We start from the raw sequence: 17622 nt of genomic DNA on the forward strand, positions 1-17622 counted from the left end.
GCTTTTTAATACAAAGGGCATTTTTGTTTATTTTTATCACAATCTAAGATGTAAGCATTATTTTTATTTTTTAATCATTTTGCCATTTTACTATGAGAAAACAGTTCAATTAGCTTCACTCAAGTGCCGAGATGGAAATTCTTATAGCTTAGGTTCAGATTATTAAGTGACACAAGAAAGGTGATGCAGAAACACAGCTCTGCTTCCAGACCCCAGATCTTAAATCTTCCCACCATTATCCTGTTTTGTGTCTATGCTATTTTGGAAAGTTACTTAACATCTCTGATCTCCCAATCTAAAAATGGGGCTGGTAGATGAAATACAAACGTCTAATGTTTCTTAAAATCTAGTATTTTATGAGTCTACCTTGAGTTGCACGTCCATTTATAGATTAAACATTTTGATCAATTTATCATAGGCACTTACTTGTATTATTGTAATTGTGATGAGCTTTAGCTCTTATTCTGTGGTAGAATGTGTAGGTCTCTTTCCTTGCAATGACACATTTTCTAGAGTTATTTGCTCTTCCTACCTCAAATGGGATATTATTGATCACACAATACAAAGTGTGGAGACATAACTTTTTATGAGGCCATCTTTTCTCTAACAGAGGAGCACGAAGAAGTCAGATTTTGTCCTGGCCGGGTGCTGTCTACAGTCTCATGCCTGTGTGGGTTTCATAGCAGATGCTGCTCAGAATGATGCGGCATGTCATAGGCAGTCCCTGCTGAGTATCATTGCAGCTTTTGTCCGTTAGGTAACATAGTCTGAAATATTTTGCGTATGGCTGCCCTAATTTTATGACTAGACCAGGGGACAATTTTAGTGTCTGTTAAATGCACATATAAAACTATGTTTTTTGCACACACAGCTAAAGAGATTGTTCACATTATAATACCAGCCACAGTTATACCCTGACTTTTGGCATGGGAGGGGGATATTACTGAACTAGACAGTTATAGGTGTCATCAAGAAATGTTCTGAAACATGTGGATCAGGCACAGGAAATTATAGAGGCGGGGTCAGAACTTTGGTTCTGGGCCTGACTCTGCCCCTAATTCAGCACAATGCCTCAGTTTCTCCTTACTGCTGCAGGAGAAAAGAACACTTCCTTAATCTGTTTCATGTATCTGTGGTGAGGATACTTGCGTTGGTGTGTATGAAGTAATGTGAAAATGTGAAGCATTCTGAGTTCTCTCTTTATGCGAGAGGACGGAGCACATTATCTCTTTTCATTTTTCTTTTTTTTCTCCTTCCTCTCTTTTTCCTTCTTCTTTCTTTGAATTTTGTTTTTCAGTTATAGTTTACATTCCATAGTATTTTGTGTTAGTTTCAGGCGAGCAGCACAGTGGTTAGACAATCATATACTTTACAAAGTGTGCCCCCTCCCCCCTGCCCCCTGCTATTTCCAGCACCCGCCTGGCACCACACGTCGTCATGACAACGTTGCTGACTGCCTTCCCTGGGTCTTCTTCTTTGAGTTGCCTGATGCACAGCCAAAAGTTTAATGAATAGCTGCTTTGTGCCTGACACCATTGCAGGAGCATTACAGAAAGCCTTACTTAACACCCCAGATAATCCACGAGATAATGATATTACCTTTTGTTTTTGAAGGCCAGAAAAAGAAACGGGCCGGGGCGTGGTGAGGGGGTGGTTTGGAGTCAGGGAAGTTACCCCAGTTCTGTCTGCTTTCCAGCACACAGTAAAGACCGGTCTCCAATGTGGTCAGTTTGATTCCAAAGTCTATAGTCATGCTAATAATCAATTTATTGATTTTTTTTCTCCCCTTAAATAAAGTGTTGGAGAATTGTGAGCAGAAGCTTTTTGAGTTTAATAGAGAAGTTTCCTGCTGTCAAACTGCTCTCTAGGAAGGTCTTAACAATTTTTAGTTTCGCCAGCAGGGCCTAGACTATCTGTTCCCACACCATCAGCACCATAAATATTACTTTCATGCTGGTAGCTTGCACTTTTAAAATTTTATAATTTTTTAAGAGTGGGATTGAAATTTTTAAAAATTATGTTTATTGGCCTTAAGTATTTTGTCTTTTTCAAATCTTTTCCTAGTTTCTCTATATACATGTCCCATTTTCAAAATAGATTTTTAAGAGCTCTTTGTGTATTAAGAATATTAACCTATTTCCATTGTAATTAGTATTTTGCAGGATCTCCTTTCTGATACAGTTTTTTAGCTCTACAGTTCGGACTGTAAGGTTGTTACCTGCCATCCACATCTTCATTGTTCCGTGGTGTATCTACCGCGGACACCAGCGGTGGTCAGCGTTCCCTTCACTGTCAATACCATATTTGCCATCTTTTGGAGAAATTACTGGTGGTTTTTGAGAAAGTTGTTCTGTGCTCTCTTTAAACAAAATTTATTTGTAAGTGGTAATGACTCTTGCAGGTATGCTATCAATGCCTAAACAAACGGTGTTATCTTTGTCCAAAAAAAATATTTGGTTAATAGATTTTATTTTGGTAGATTGTAAGGTTTTGATCGGTCACATACATGAATGTGTAGCTTTAAGTATCTTCAGAGTCTGCTACCAATCCATTTGATTAGGAATTATATTCTCTAGCTCTTAAAGAAGGTAAGTTTTATTTTTTTTTCTCCATTAAATTTACCTCAGATAATTTAATATTGTAACTGCTAGGAAAAGATGTAATCAGACCAAGCCTCACATTGTTACTCACAGTTGATTATGGGAAAGACTTATCATTATTTAATATGCTAAAAAAACCAAACAAACCAGAGTTGCTAGGACTTATCTATAAGCAATATGTCTACCTTACAATGCACTCATTCCAGAATAAAATATAAAATTCCTGACGAACTCTGCGTAAGACTTTGGCAACTTCAGTGAACGTAGGATAGCTCAGGCATGATGAAATAGTATACTTTGTGGTCTTAACTGCTCAGTCTTTGTTATCCAGCGACTTCATTTCTCATGTTCTTTATGATTTTGTGTCAATTTCAGCACAGTTATTAGTCCGTACAGTTCAGTGGCTGAGCTTCAAGATGGGCAGACTCTGTTCTGACTCTGCTTTTGCCACTGTTATAATGTGTCTCTGGTCAAACTGTCTGTCCTTCGAGCCTCAGTTTCCTCATCTTCAAAGCCTTATTTATAGAGTTGTTGTGAGGATTGAGTGAAAAATATGTAATATTCATCAAAACATAATTTTGAGCTAAAAAGTAGCAAGTCTCAGAAGAAGGTACCCAATAGGAATTCAGTTATAAAAATTGAAAACAGGCAGAAGCAAACAATACTTTGTTTAGGGGTCTATACACTTATGAAAAATATCATAAAGAAAAAAAAGGGAAAGAAGCAAAATCCTGGGTAGTGGCTCTCTGGCCAGGGAGAAGTAAGGACACTAAATGGGGAACACAAAATAGGCATTGCATATTTGGGAACATTCCAGTGGTTTTAGTAGACTGGGTTTTGGGAGTCATTTTCCCTACTGTAATTTTAAAAATACATATGTGTGATGTAGACTCTTATGTATGTAAATTTCACTCATAATAAGTAATCATCAGTACAACTGAGAAGGGTATAGCACACTCACATGTGTACATTGGTAAGTGCCAACATGGTTTCATATCCGAATGATATTTCTAGTGGTTTGTAGGACAGTGGTTTTACCTCTTAGCTGCCCATTAGATAATCCTGGGGAGCTTTAAAATATATACCCAATGCTCAGGCTCCACCCTCAGACATTCTGGTTTGATTGATATGGGTTTGGGCCCAAGCATCTGTACTTTGAAATATTTTTAATTTTTATTTTTGATTTTTAGAGATAGGAGAAGGGAGGGAGAAAGTGAGGGATAGAAATATTGACATGAGAGAGAAACATCGATTGGCTGCCTTCTGTGTATAACGCTTTGACTGGGCCCCAAACCTGCAACCCAGCCATGTGCCCTGACTGGGAATCAAACCAACAACCTTTGGGTTAAGCATCAGTATTTTGTATACAAGCTGCCCAGTTGTTTCTAATGTGAAGTTACAATTGATCAATACTGAGATCACTTTATAAGAGCTGGTGCAATAGTCACTAAGTGGAAAAGGGAAGGGGGTAAAAAAAATAAAATTATTAAAATAGTTCAATATTTGATATTTTTTAAAAAGTACATAGATATCATGGGAAAACATTACAACTTGGTTGGACTTCCTTACAAAGATTTTGTAGCTTAGTGTTGTTCCTATTTTGAAGCATGTTGTGGAGGATTAGGGTGGAAAGAGGAAAAGTAGACCATACCTTGGAACAGGGGGTCTGGATGAATAGTAAGTGGGGGCTAGAGCTGAGCTGGCATCCTCAAAGACTTCTGGTGAGGGGTTGCTTCCAATGATGGGAGGAATAGTGCTTTTCCCAAAACTTCTGAAAGTACTTACCTTGGCCCAATAGGAATGGCTTTCATTTTGGTGCTTAAGGACTAGTGAAGGTCACACAGAATGTTTTTCCAAACACAAGCAAATATTCAAAATGGTTATGGGCACAGCCTGTATCATATGGGAGCCAACCAATGGGAAAGAATGCTGACTGGTGGCCCATGAGTAGGGTCCTTCCTGGGCATCTCACCTAAGACTTATCTACCACCCTGCCCGGCGCTAATGTTTTACCAGTTCAGTGGAGCGAGACAGAAGGTGGTGTCCTGCTGAGGGGCTAAGGCAGGTGGGCAGGGTACTCCAGAGATTCGGTTTAGTGGCTCTTTAACACTAGTGTGGAATTATTTCAGTATTTTAACAATCACTCTGGCCTTACTGGCGTGCGCAGGTTGGTTTTTAGTTCTGTCTGCCACCCATCACAGAGTCTAACCATTTCATTCTCCATTTCTGTGTTTGTCAGCATATAATTTATGGGCAATGACAGTTTTACTTCCAAGTCTGGGTGATAATAATCACAGGTAATACTTACTGAGAACTGATTAGTTCATCTTCCAACCAATCTTTGGGATGAACGCCACTTCAAAGGGGGAGGAAACAGAGCTTGAATAATTTGTCCCAGTCAATAGTTGAGAAATGAAAGAACAGGCTTCAACCCCAGATCTCTCTGGGTCTTGAGCCACATTGCCCGGGACTCCGGCCACCAATTTTCCATCCGTCCCCCATCCCTTGGATCTGCCTCAGCTTATCCATGCATCACGGCATGAAAGGCAGAGAAGACCCAAGGCAAGTGACAGCAGCCAGGGAGCTGGACCACAGGGCAGCACTTGGAGACGCTGCTTCTCTTTCTGTGAAGGAGCCCTCAGCCCCAGGGTACAGGCAGAAGAGGGAAATGAGGAACAACTGCATCACTTCTCAGCTTCTGTTCAAAATTAGTTTTGAAGAATAGTTTTTAAAGTTTTTAGTATGTATTTGGAAAATGAAGGGCTTGTTTATAAGAAAAATATGAAGCATTCCCATGTTTCTCTGAAAAATTCTTATTAAACTTTTGTGCAGCTAGTAAATGAAGTCATTGTTTAGTCTATGTAATAGGAAGCATGACTCAGAAGACCTGGTTCTAGGAACGCTGTGGCCCTAGACCCACTGTCACACTGGCTCCGTCTCATAAGCAACCTAAGTGTCATGATTCTTGGGTATTAGCAGAGGGGTTGGCCTAGTCCTCTGGTAAGGTAGAGTTTGGCCATGTGCCCTTGGATACATTTGCTCGCCTATTTGAGCTTCAGGGCTTTTTTTTTTTTTTTAATTTAAATTGTTCAATTACTTATAACAGAAGGAGAGTATTGTATACAGTGCCTGGGACAAAAGGTGTCAAAATTGTGTCTCCCCTACAGGAAGGAGTTGGTTTAGAAATTGATTAGTTAATTGATTAATGAAGGGCTTGTAGATCTGGGTACTTCAAAATCCCGGTCATGTTTATGAACTCATCACTTCTAGCTCAAGCTCTGTTTTTCTGCTCTGACTGAGGTTCCTGCACAATAGTCTATGTCAGCACTTTGCTTAGTACATTTAGTAAGACCTTTACTAGTATAGACTTGGATTTAGTTCCCTCAAAAGACTTGATGCCTTTGGTTTCATTTTTTTCACATTAATTGCTCCTAATAATTAAAGTATTATTGCAGTTTCTTTGGGGTATTAATGACTGACATGAGAATTAGGTGTGTTTTCCTTCGTGGTTCAGTCCCATTCATTTCCTGTTAGAGCTTTCGCTATGCTCCCAAGACTGGGTGAAGGGCTAACGGTGGCTCCAAAAAGTACAGTTTTATATTCAATGAGGTGATAATCTCATTGGCTCAGAAAGCCTTCCCCATGGAGCCAGTGGGGAACGACACAAGAACAGTCCATAATGGAGGTTGTCATTGTGTTTGTTTTATGGCCACAGTCTAAAACAAAGCATGCATTCTTTCAGGAAATGAAGAAATAGGCCTAGGAAAGAAGAGGGAACCTCAAGGCGAAATGAATGAGCTCAGAAGAGAACTTGGTGCATGGAACTTTTCACTGAGACCCTTTTGTTTGGTGTGGGCTTTTCTTTGTGGTGGGCTTTGGCTTTTCGTGCCTTGGACCCAGTCCTTTCTATGAAGGACTGTGGATACATTTTAGCAGTATCTCCACTGCCTTTTGGTGCTCTCTGATGCCACACAGTGAAGTCACATTCCTGATAAGTGACTAAAGGTAACAATAATTTGAAGTAAAAACAAAGGATGGAAATGGTGACTTAGAAGTGAGGAAATAGAGTCTCTGTAGGTTGTAGGACATGCTGAGAACTTACTTTGCCACCAGATGGAAGGGAACACTGCTTTTATGGATTATTAGGAGAAGGTCAACCTTCTGTAAGAGCAAATCAACAAGGACACCTTTACTATATTTTCAAGTAAGTTCATTTAGAGAACTTAAGCAACATTGATATTGACATAGTTTCTGAATGATACACTGTTAACCCCGTAGGGCACTGAAAGACCATTATTAAAGAAATAACTATTAAAAATGTATCAGGTTGTGATAAGGATGAAACTTAAGGTACCACGAGAAGACAACTTTTCTTTCAGTAGAAAAATACCAGGCACAGATTTATCTTTGATAGCATGACCTGCCAAAGTCCCCACTCTCCAGCCCATCTGATAAAGGTCAACGATTGAACACCCAGGCAACTTTGTATACACAGCACCTGCCTGACAAACACAGCAAAATTGTTTTTCTCAACCGAACCCGCACCATTTTCTTACAGTTTTAGAAGCAAATTTTCCTTATTCTGTGTGTAAAGTTCGATTTTTGTTTTTTTACACTGGAAACCAATTGGTGGTGTTGCTGAAAACTAGTAAAGATAAATGTTAGTTGTCTGTTTTTTCTGCCTTTGACTCTTTTTTTAAAAAACACATCTAACAAAACTCTCCATCTTCTTATTTGAAAAGGCAATAGGAAAGGAAGACTGTGAGTTGTCTTCAAAATGATCTTAGAAAAATAAAGGAGATAATACATAATCATTTTACTATGATGATGAGTTTGGGTTTACAAAGTAATAAGTGTTTTTCAAACTACTGTCTTCATTTATAGACTAGGTAGAAAACATGCCAAATCTAACAGCTCCTCAAAAGTTGTAGTCCTCAAAATATTTTTGGTAGCAGTATTATTATTATGAATAGAAAGAGCAGTGATAAAGATCAAATCGAGTTTTGAGAACGCTCCAAATTTCATTTGGTGGGGGAGGTTGTTTAGAATTAGCAGAATTAATGTTCTTCCTGGCTTACAGCTGTGTCCAGTGCAGTTATTTTTATGCCCTCATTTTCCTGGCTGGGAGCCCCTTCCATTAAATAAGAAAACATGGGGGGGTGGGTTGGAGAAATAGCAGGGTAACAGGGAGTTGGACTTGAACCCAAGCATCAACCACTCCACTGATTTTTTAAAGTAGTTTGGTTCTTAGAAGTGTCTGTCATGACATTATAAATCATTGTTAATTTCATCATTGAACTGGCCTTAGAGATTTCATTTTAAAGAGACAATGCCTGTGGAGAACCATGAGCTCTGAGCGTGGAGGCACAGGACCCCAGAGCCGGACGACCAGACCCGAGCGAGTTCTCCCTTGGCCGCAGGCGCAGGCTGTGGCTGCTGGCTGGCGTGGCCGACCCTCTCTTCTGCAGGGAGGTTCGCTCCTGGCTGTGGTCTCGCCTTCCCACTCCTCTTTCAGGCCACCCTGAGCTTAGGGGCAGTGAATGTTACCAGTTTGTTTTATATTCAGGGTGAACTTTGATTTTGGCAAACATTGAACTGGAGTTTCCCTCTTCTTATCGATGTCCTAACTAAAGGTGAGAGGGCTGGGAAGGGGGTGACAGACAGGTGGTCACAGTGGGAGAGGTGACTAGCCCCACTGCCCTCCCACCAGGCCAGCTCCACTGCATGCGACCTTCTTCTTTCTAAAAATGTACCTCCCCCTTTTCCATGCCAAGACTTAGGGGTTCAAGTACTTCAGAAATGAATGATTTCTAAATCACCCCAGACTACTAACATAAAATGTTTTTATCACATTTCCTGAAAGCAGAATGGCATATAAGAAATGATTTTATTCTTATCCATAGTCTCTTTTAGGGATAGAGACATTATCTCAAATTATTACTCCAAAGAGATAGTGACAAGGATTTTGCACCATTTTAGTTCTCAAATCATTTTAGTTATTTTATTTCAATTTTCTTAAATCTCTTGGACAGTTATTTCCTTCTATATTTTTTTTGTATCACTTAAAAATTACATTTTACTTTGTCAGGGTCTAAAGAATTGCATTGAAAAACTAAGAAATCATTGAAAAAAATTCCATTAGCACAACTATAGTGATCAGAAGAAATTGGCTAATTTCAGTCTTTCTTTGGGCTCGTCATAGGAAATTGTTGAAATGTGTCCGCCATAAGAAACTGGCATTCTGAAATTGACTTAAAGCTGTAGAGAGGAAGAAAAACTACATTGAAAAAAAATTAAATCTTAGGTTTGGAGATATTTAAAAAGAAGTCCCATGTCCAAAGGATCCCAATACTGGCCCTTTCTTTGGTCAGACATTAGGAATCGGGCCACACAGCCAGAGATGAGCTTGACTATAATGCATTTGAATCATCCTGAAACCATCTCCCACTCCTGCCTGCCCATGGAAAAATTGTCTCCCATCAAACTGGTCCCTGGTGCCAAAAATTGTGGGGGCTGCTGCTCAGGAGAATAGACGGAGGCCATCAGGTGAGCTAGGTGGGAGGGGCTAGAGGGAGAGACAGGAAAGGAGAAAGGGAGGGAGGAAGGGAAGAGAGGTGGGAAAATGGAACAGTGGTTAGAATATCATAGGAATTTAGAGCCTGAGAGGATAATTGGAAAGTAGAAAATAGATCTAGATCAAAAACAGTGAGAAAGACAAAAATGTATAGAGTTGATACCTAGCTAAGATCTCACTAGCTAGCTAGAACGTTCTTCCTTCTTTTTTGCTGACTCATTTCTTCTCATCACTTACTTACAACCCCCTTTACTTCCATAGGGAGGCTATGTGTTCCCATAGAAATCAATACTTTACATTTCAGAACACTTGTTGACACTTTATTAAAATTACTTTTTGTTAACATCCTTTCCCACTAGACAGTCAACTTCATGAAGGGTCTTTTTAAAGAATCATGGTGACCCCAGCACCTAGCCCAGTGATGGCTGCCACTCATAAATAATCGAATATTTGTTGACAGCCTAGTGCTTTGTGCAAGTCAGTCACTTTAGGCTCGTGGACTGCAAGGTCCTCATCTGTGCTGTGGGGAGTTGGTCAAACGGGTACATAAGGCCCCAGCCCAGCATGGGTCTGCCTGCCTGATGCCAGAAATAGTTTAACCCAAGAAGATAGTGACAGTGTCTGTAATGACCCCCAAGATCTTGTAATGCAAACTTCGACTGCTTAGAAGAGTGTTTATAAAGGACCTGGGATTGACCAAGGCAGGAGGGTAGGGCAGGATTGGAGGAAGAGAGCAAAAAGCCATTTCTATGGAAAGGTGGAGTTGCCCATCCATCTATCATGGACATGAAGATATGATAAACTGATGAGCCATGGCAAGATCACTACAAGGATGTTTCAGAGATGAGCTTGATCCTTTGGGGTGATAAGGAAGAAAGATCCAGAAATGAAAGAGTGATGAATTAGGTCTATATGTATATATTGTGGCATGCATGAGGTTGGTTCAGAAGATATCCAGCCATGTAAGATGAAAAATAGAGATATTTATTGAAGACGATACAAGATGCAAGAAACATTGTACATAGGACAATGATGCCAGGCACCCTGGGACCTCACATAGTCTCCCAATTGCTATCAGCTGCCCTGTTGTATTTTCCTGAATCTCATCAATGGTCTGAAGTCTCTTCCCTTTCGAAGTGATTTTAGTTTGGGGAAAAGCATGAAGTCACAGGGTGTCAAACCTGGGCTGTAGAGGGGCTGAGTCACCTGGGTGATTTGATGTTTCACCAAAAAACTCTGCATGAGATGTGATGCATGAATGGGCGCATTGTTGTGACAAACTGCCAGTCACCAGTTGCCCATAGCCATGGCCTTCTGAATCATCTGAACAATTTCTGTGGAGGGATGTTCAAGCTTAATACAAAATTGGATGCAGATCTGTTGCTCTACATGCTCAGTCATTTTGAATGTGATGGCCATACAGTACACATGCTCACTCAGTGGAGTCTACTGCTCCCACTGACTAGTACAGTGAAGTCATCATTGTTCACGCATGCACATTCCAGTCCGCTCTCCTTGGCTGCCAGGTTACATCAATGTCATGCAACCCGTTCTTGTTATATTAACAATGATTGGACTTTTTCCAAACAGACCTCATATATATATTCATTTAATCAGCAAATATTATTATTATTATTATAAAAGATTTTATTTATTTATTTTTAGAGAGAGGGGGAGAAACATTGATGTGCAAAACACTGGGGACCCGGCTTGCATCCCAGGCCTGTGCCCTGACTGAGAATTAAATCAGCGACCTTTCAGTTTGCAGGCTGGCGCTCAATCCACTGAGCCACACCAGCGAGGGCCAGAAAATATTACTGAATGGATTCTTGGGGAAAGTGCTAAGAGATAAAAAGATAAGTCAGACCTCAAGCATCAGGAAATCTACTTGGGGAGGAGAGGTGAAAATATAGCAAAGAAGATGTTAAGTGGGGTAAGACAGGTGGTCCACTTCTTGCCAGGCGTCCTGGCTTGGTTTTCTTACTTGTTAAGGATTTAAACGGAAAGCAATATTACTTCCGGCTGCATCACTAGAGAAGTGGTATTTGAGCTTGGACTTTAAGAAAGGCAGGATTTGAGTGTTTGGAGATCGGAAGTGGCACCTCAGGTGGAGAGAAGAGCAAGCAGGGTGGGACAGTACCTGGCATTGACAGGGATAGGAAGAGGTCGGTTAGGCTAGAGCAGGTGACATGAAGCAGCTGACTCGCGGCTTTAAAATCATTTAAAAAGGCAGCTGACATCAGGGTAAAGGCATTTGAAATGCCTTTGTTCTGTAGGAAATGTGGAACCTCAGCAGACATCTGGGCAGGGTGCTGGCTACGTACAGCCGGGCTTCAGAGATTCCTAGCAGTGATGGGGAAGCCCCCGGGAGCTGGGAAGCCTGGACCCAGCAGGGCCCATGAGGAAGCCGTAGCTCTAGATGAAGGTGCTGATTCTGGAAATACGGGCATGTCAGGGGGAAGGAAGAGACGGGTTCAACGTGACCTGCAGAGGGCCTGCAGGAGGAGGGAGGCCAGCCACAGAAAAGGGATTCAACAAGATCGAATCACAGAGAGCCTGAGGAAAGCGGAGGGGGAAAGGACAATGATATCCTTGAGAAAATTGCTTGAGGAACCCAGGGAGGCAAAAATGTGATTCCAAAGAGATAAAGAACCCCTTGGCACAAAGTCCAGACTAAGAAGAAGCCTCTGGCACTGGAATGTTTGGATTGGCATCTTGGCATTGTCACTTGCTGACTGGGTGACCTTGGGCAAAACATTAACTGCTTTTTCCTCAGTTTCTTCATCTGTAAAATGGAGATAATGGTAACCACCTGATAGGGTTGTTGGGAGGAGTAAATGAATTAATAAATGTAAAGTTGTCAGAACAGCCTGGCATGTAATATGCAGTACATGTGTTTGCTATCATTAGGATGCTTCGAAAGAAGTTCAGTGAGGACAACTGTAAATGGGATTGGTTGGAATTAATGGCAGAATCCAGGGAAGTTTATTTCTTTTAATGAATGGGACACCTTTAAGCATGTGTAAAGTTCAGGGGAAGGACACATGGGAGAGGGAAAAAATGAAAGATGCAGAAGAGGGTTTGTTGGAAGTAAATTTAGACCCAGGTCGGGGGATATGGGGATAAATGGATGCGGGGAATTTAATCTTGGAGGGAGGAATAATGGCATTGCTTTGCAATTGGAATCAAATCTAGACTCTCTCCCTGGGCCACCAAAGCCCCAGGGAACTGGCTCCTATCTATGGAACACCTCCCATCTTCCTACTGCCTTTTGGACTTCTTGCATTTTTGCTTGCGCTTTGCCCTGCCAGGATTGTTCTCACCTGTGAATTGCTCCAGCTACGCCCACGGGGCCCCCTCGTACCATCCAGCTTTCATTTTAAATTCGTGGAAGCCTTCCCACCACCATCCAATCTAAAGCAGCCGTCCGGTATCTTTCCCGCCACCCACTCCTCGATCTCTGTGTTGCACTCATCACCGCTGGATGTTTTCTTGTTTATTGGTTCAATGTCAGCCTCTCTTCACTAGCATACGATCTTCCTTGAGGCAGGGACCGCTTCTGTTTGGTAGTCAGTTACCTTCTTTCCTGCAATACGGTAGGAGCTCGATGTAATGTTTGTTGAATGAATGAATGAAGATATCTTTCTCTAATATGTGAAAAGAATGGGAGGCAAGTTTAGGCGAAGAAGATACGTTCTGAAGTGGAGAGGAAGGAGATGAGGAACTTGAGCTAAAGTAAAATATGTAGAGAGTGAGAGGGTGAGGTTGGGACCCTGGGCTCAGAACAGATCTCAGAGGAATGTCTTAAGGGATAAGGAGGAAGCGGAATAGTGAGAGGAGAGGAGGTCTCGGTGCAGCCTTATTCCAGGGCATGGAGAAGAGAGTTCTTGGAGAGAAAGTTTAAACATCCCAGCACAAAGTGGGGAAGCAGGAGCCCGAAGTTCCTGCTCTTGAGGGTAGCTGTTCTCTTTTTGCTTTTTGTTCTATTTGATCTTTTTTGGTAACAGTATGAACACTATTGAATACCTGCCACATGCTTGGCACAATGGTAAATCTGCCTGTGGCTAGTGCTCACTTTATCGACACAGTAACCCCTGAAGTGGGTTGCACTAATAGTCTCATTTACAGCGGAGAAAACGGAGGCTTCGAGGGGGCAAACTGCTAGTCACTGGGGTGCTGGGAACCAGCTGCAGGCCTGACTGCGCCGCCGTACTGCCTGAACCAGGCCACTCCACCTACCAGCCGCGCTTTCCCAGACCCGTGGGTGGGGGCAGGCCTTCCAGGCTGCTCCTTACCTGGGCCTGCTCCGAGTCTCACTGCGGTTTTGGGCCCGCGAAGTACAGGTGCGAATGAAGGGGGGGTATTTGCTGGCTCTGGTCCCTCCAGACCCCAACTCCATGCCTCTGGGAGGAGGGGGGACCTGCCCAAGGTATCCAGGGAATGAAGGGTTTCTCATACTTTATCGTCCTTCTCTGTCTTAAAGAGGGCTCAGCTGCAGCTGTCTCAGGTCATCAAAAATAGCTCTCTCAGATCTTTTCTGCTCTCTAATAATTGATCTACTCAATTTCCCCACAATTTCCTGGGAATATTTTAGTAATTTATATTTTTCTAGGATGACTTATCAAAAGGTTTTTATATTGTCTTAGGTTTGCATGTGTATTTCTCTTTAAACGCTACTATTTTTTTCATTCTTTTTAAATTCTCTTTTATTCCCCATGCCAGGAATATGAGTTTTATTGTTTTCAAGGAAACATCTTTCAGATTTACTTACTCTTTCCATTTTTTTTTTGGTTGCCTTTCTTCAAGTTCTAATTTCTCTTAATTTTTTTGGGTTTATTTTGCTTATTTTTGATTTATTAAAATAATATTAAATAATATATACACAATTTAATAAACAACATTAAATTATGTGTATATAAAATTTTATCAATGTAATTCTATCACACATTATTATATATTATATATTTATATTACATCTATATTATATATAGTATAATTATAATTATATCAATATAGTTATCATATATCATAGAATTACATAGAATATATAGATAGAATTGTGCAGATAGTATCTATATAATACATAAATATAATTATATAAATATATAAACATCATTATAATTATATAATATATGATTATATAAAAACTTCACTTAAGTCAGTTTCTTTCATAACCCATAGGCTTTGGTCTGAAGCATCCTTTGAATGCTTTCAAGATAGTTTGAATATCACCATTGATTCCTTAATTTTTAAAGGTTAGTCAGGTATATATATATGCTAATTTTCAAGTAAAGATTTTATATCTCTGTATTCAGATTTTATTGGATAATTATCAAATTATTTGCCCCTTTCTTTTTGAAAATTTGCAAGTATAATCTCTGTGTACAAGTTCATAACCAAATTTTGTAAATGGCTGGTGGATAAGTGAAAAAAATTCTCTAGTTGAAAGATGTCAGGACTCCTATATCAGTATCCAATGTAGATCATTGAATGCAGTGTTGATTTACTTCTAAAGGAGAAGTATTGACCTCTCCCACTGTAATTGCCTTCTTGTCAAGCAAGTTTTTGCACTGCTAAATCATTTTTGCTTTATATGTTTAGCTGCTATGTTTGGGAACATCCATTTATTGACTGTTACACCTCCTTTAGAAAACTATACCTTTTATAATGTATAATATCTCCCTATTGTTTGGTCATTCTCCATAACATTTAAAATGCCATGGGATTTATGTTAATCTTTTTCAAAGTAGGTTAGCAGCTCTGCTCCCATAATGTAGTAATGGGCTTTTGGAACTATCTTTCTAAGACCGTATATTTCAAGATAATTTATAAAAACTCTCATGTCACTTTCTGCCATTGGAAAAAAAAAAACCTATCCTCAATACGCTTACTTTGGATGTTAATTATAACCAAATGACTTTTCTCCATTATCAAGATAATGCCCAGTTTTCTGTTGGGCCTAAGTTATATAGTTCCATTCTATTTAAGACCTTTAGACATTGGTGCAAGTACCTGGACAGGAGACCAGTAGTCAGAATGTATTAGCTTTCCATTTGAGAAAGCTGTCCTTTCTAAAGAAGAAAAAATAGGTAGAGATCACTCTCTCTTGACTCAGGCATTGAAGTTGTTTGGTGGTTTATAGAAATAAATATTTTTCGCACTCCTAGTAGCATGGGGTGTGAAGGTAGGAATAACTAAGGTCACGAGAGGCGGCAGGACTGGGCATCTATTCTAGAGTGTCTGTGCGTATGACAAGCAAGTGCTGTAAATTGCAGGCTGTGTAAAACAACATCTTTACAGCGCCCTAAATGAATGAATGGTTTACAAAGTGCTGTTAATTATGCGCGCATTCATTGATCTGTTCAACAAATACTTGTTGAAGGTATATTGTGTATCTGGTTCCAGCCAGGTGCTGGTGATGTGGAGGTAAACACGCCAGGCACATATTTATGTTTCCACTCTTTCTTTGAGTGTGAATTGCTGGATGGTTTACTCAGTGGCATCAGATGCTGGATTTTGTCTTAACAAGTTTTTGAGCTGTTTTAAAAACCAAAGTGTTTCCTCTTCCTCCTCCCCTTTTTTCTTCTCCTCACCCCCTTTACCATTATTATAGGAAATTTGACGTAGAAAGAAAATAATCGGTGTTATACAAATGGCCACTTTTTGGAATAACTGGACATTTATGTAGTGTTTCCTGAATATTTAAAAAAAATAAACATCATTTCGATCTGGACGTTTTAGAGTCACTACCATCATTCCGCACTTACCATAAAGAATGAAATGCTTTCACTAAAGTAGCTCATTTACTTCTTAGCATAACTTGTCCATTAAAGGTTAAGAATTGTTTAGAACCCATACCTTAACTCAGGTTATGATGAAACAAAATTAGTAAATTTGAGTTTTCAGAAACTGGCAAAGTTGTGTTGGATTTAAAAGCTAGTTTGTCAGATTACCATCTGCAGATGCCACTGCGGGTCAGGTGGGGGCAGCAGAGAGCCAGCTGAGGTCCACCAAAGGCAAGGTCTCCCCCAGAATCCCAGAGTGCAGGTGCTGATGGCAATGAGTTAGGAAGTAGAGTCAAGGTTTTAATTCTATATCTAAGAAGATGGGAGGAAAGCAAGACAGAAATAACACAAAGATCAAGAATGCAGGGGAAGCAAAAACTGAAGTAGGACTGATGCAAGTCAAGAACTGGGGGGCCAAAGCAAAGGGAGCAGGAGACACAGGAAGGCAAGTTGGGTGGGTAGATGGGAGATGCCAGAGGGATGCCAGCCAGCTTCACCAGCATTCCTACCAATGACTTCCTAACACAGTGGCCAGGGCTCTGCTTGGCCCTGCTTGGCCCTGCTTGGCCCTGCTTGATCTTCCAAGGGCCAATGGCTTTTGACTGAGGCATGGAAGGTGCCAATCTCATGTCTCTCTTGGGCTGAGACTGTAATAAAAGTTCTTGTTTTATTAACAAATACTAAAGTGAGCTGAGAAAACATGAGACGATTTTGTAGTGATCATGGTGTGGTGGTGTGGTTTGCTGGAGCTGCTTCTTCTGGCTACTCCAAAGAACTAAAGACTTCAGCATCTTTTTGTCCATCTTCTGGAAGATTTTTCACAATCACCTGTGATATACAGTTCAATACTCCTGTGTACTTACTGCTCTTATTCTACTTGTAGCACCATGCTCTCCCTGTGTGGTCTTGTCATGATTATCTTCAAACGGTGCTAATTAACACAGCCAGCACATGGGCACCGTTCCCTCCCCTGACTTGGCACCCTCACACTTTGTATGTAGCACCCCTGGTGGACAGGCAAGCTGGAGATCTCCTAGCTCTTCCTTCGCCCCATTTACCCTCACCACTCATGTGAGCTGCCTCAGCAGCAAAACCACTATCCAGTAAAGACCATGACCAGGTCTTAGCAGATGGCTGCTTATCTCAAGACACACATAGTCACCAAAATCTTAGCAGAAGCAAAGCCTTTTGGATAGTCCCTTAGAGCTAATTATACCAGCGTTTGAACCATGGAAAGCGACTTAGAAGTGGAGACAGAGTATGGAGAAAGAAAAGCAAAGGGAGAATACCCAAAAGAGTTCATGGAAAAGAAGGTAAATTTGAGTTAGGCAGTGGAACATAAAACAATAACCATGAATATCCTTGAGAAAATGGGTGGAAACTGTCTAGTTAGTGAGGACAGCAACAATTAGAGATCGGTGACTCCTCCGAGCTGTGCCTGAGGCACAACATGGCAGTTACAAGTAATTAACCACTTTCAGGCTTTACCTCCCTTTCTGTAAAATGGGAATTGAAGTGGTTAGTAACTGACAACATTTCTGGAATTTTTTTTTAGGGTAAGAACAGAGTATATCACTGATAGTCCAGTGGTCCTGGGAGAGGGGCACTAGGAATGAGTGCAAACACTCAGAGAGAGCATTTTATTAATGAAGTTTAGGGTGTC

Source organism: Pteronotus mesoamericanus, unplaced genomic scaffold, assembly GCF_021234165.1.
Source record: "Pteronotus mesoamericanus isolate MK-2021 breed Mesoamerican mustached bat unplaced genomic scaffold, CSHL_Meso_final contig_20, whole genome shotgun sequence".
Classification (NCBI taxonomy): domain Eukaryota; kingdom Metazoa; phylum Chordata; class Mammalia; order Chiroptera; family Mormoopidae; genus Pteronotus; species Pteronotus mesoamericanus.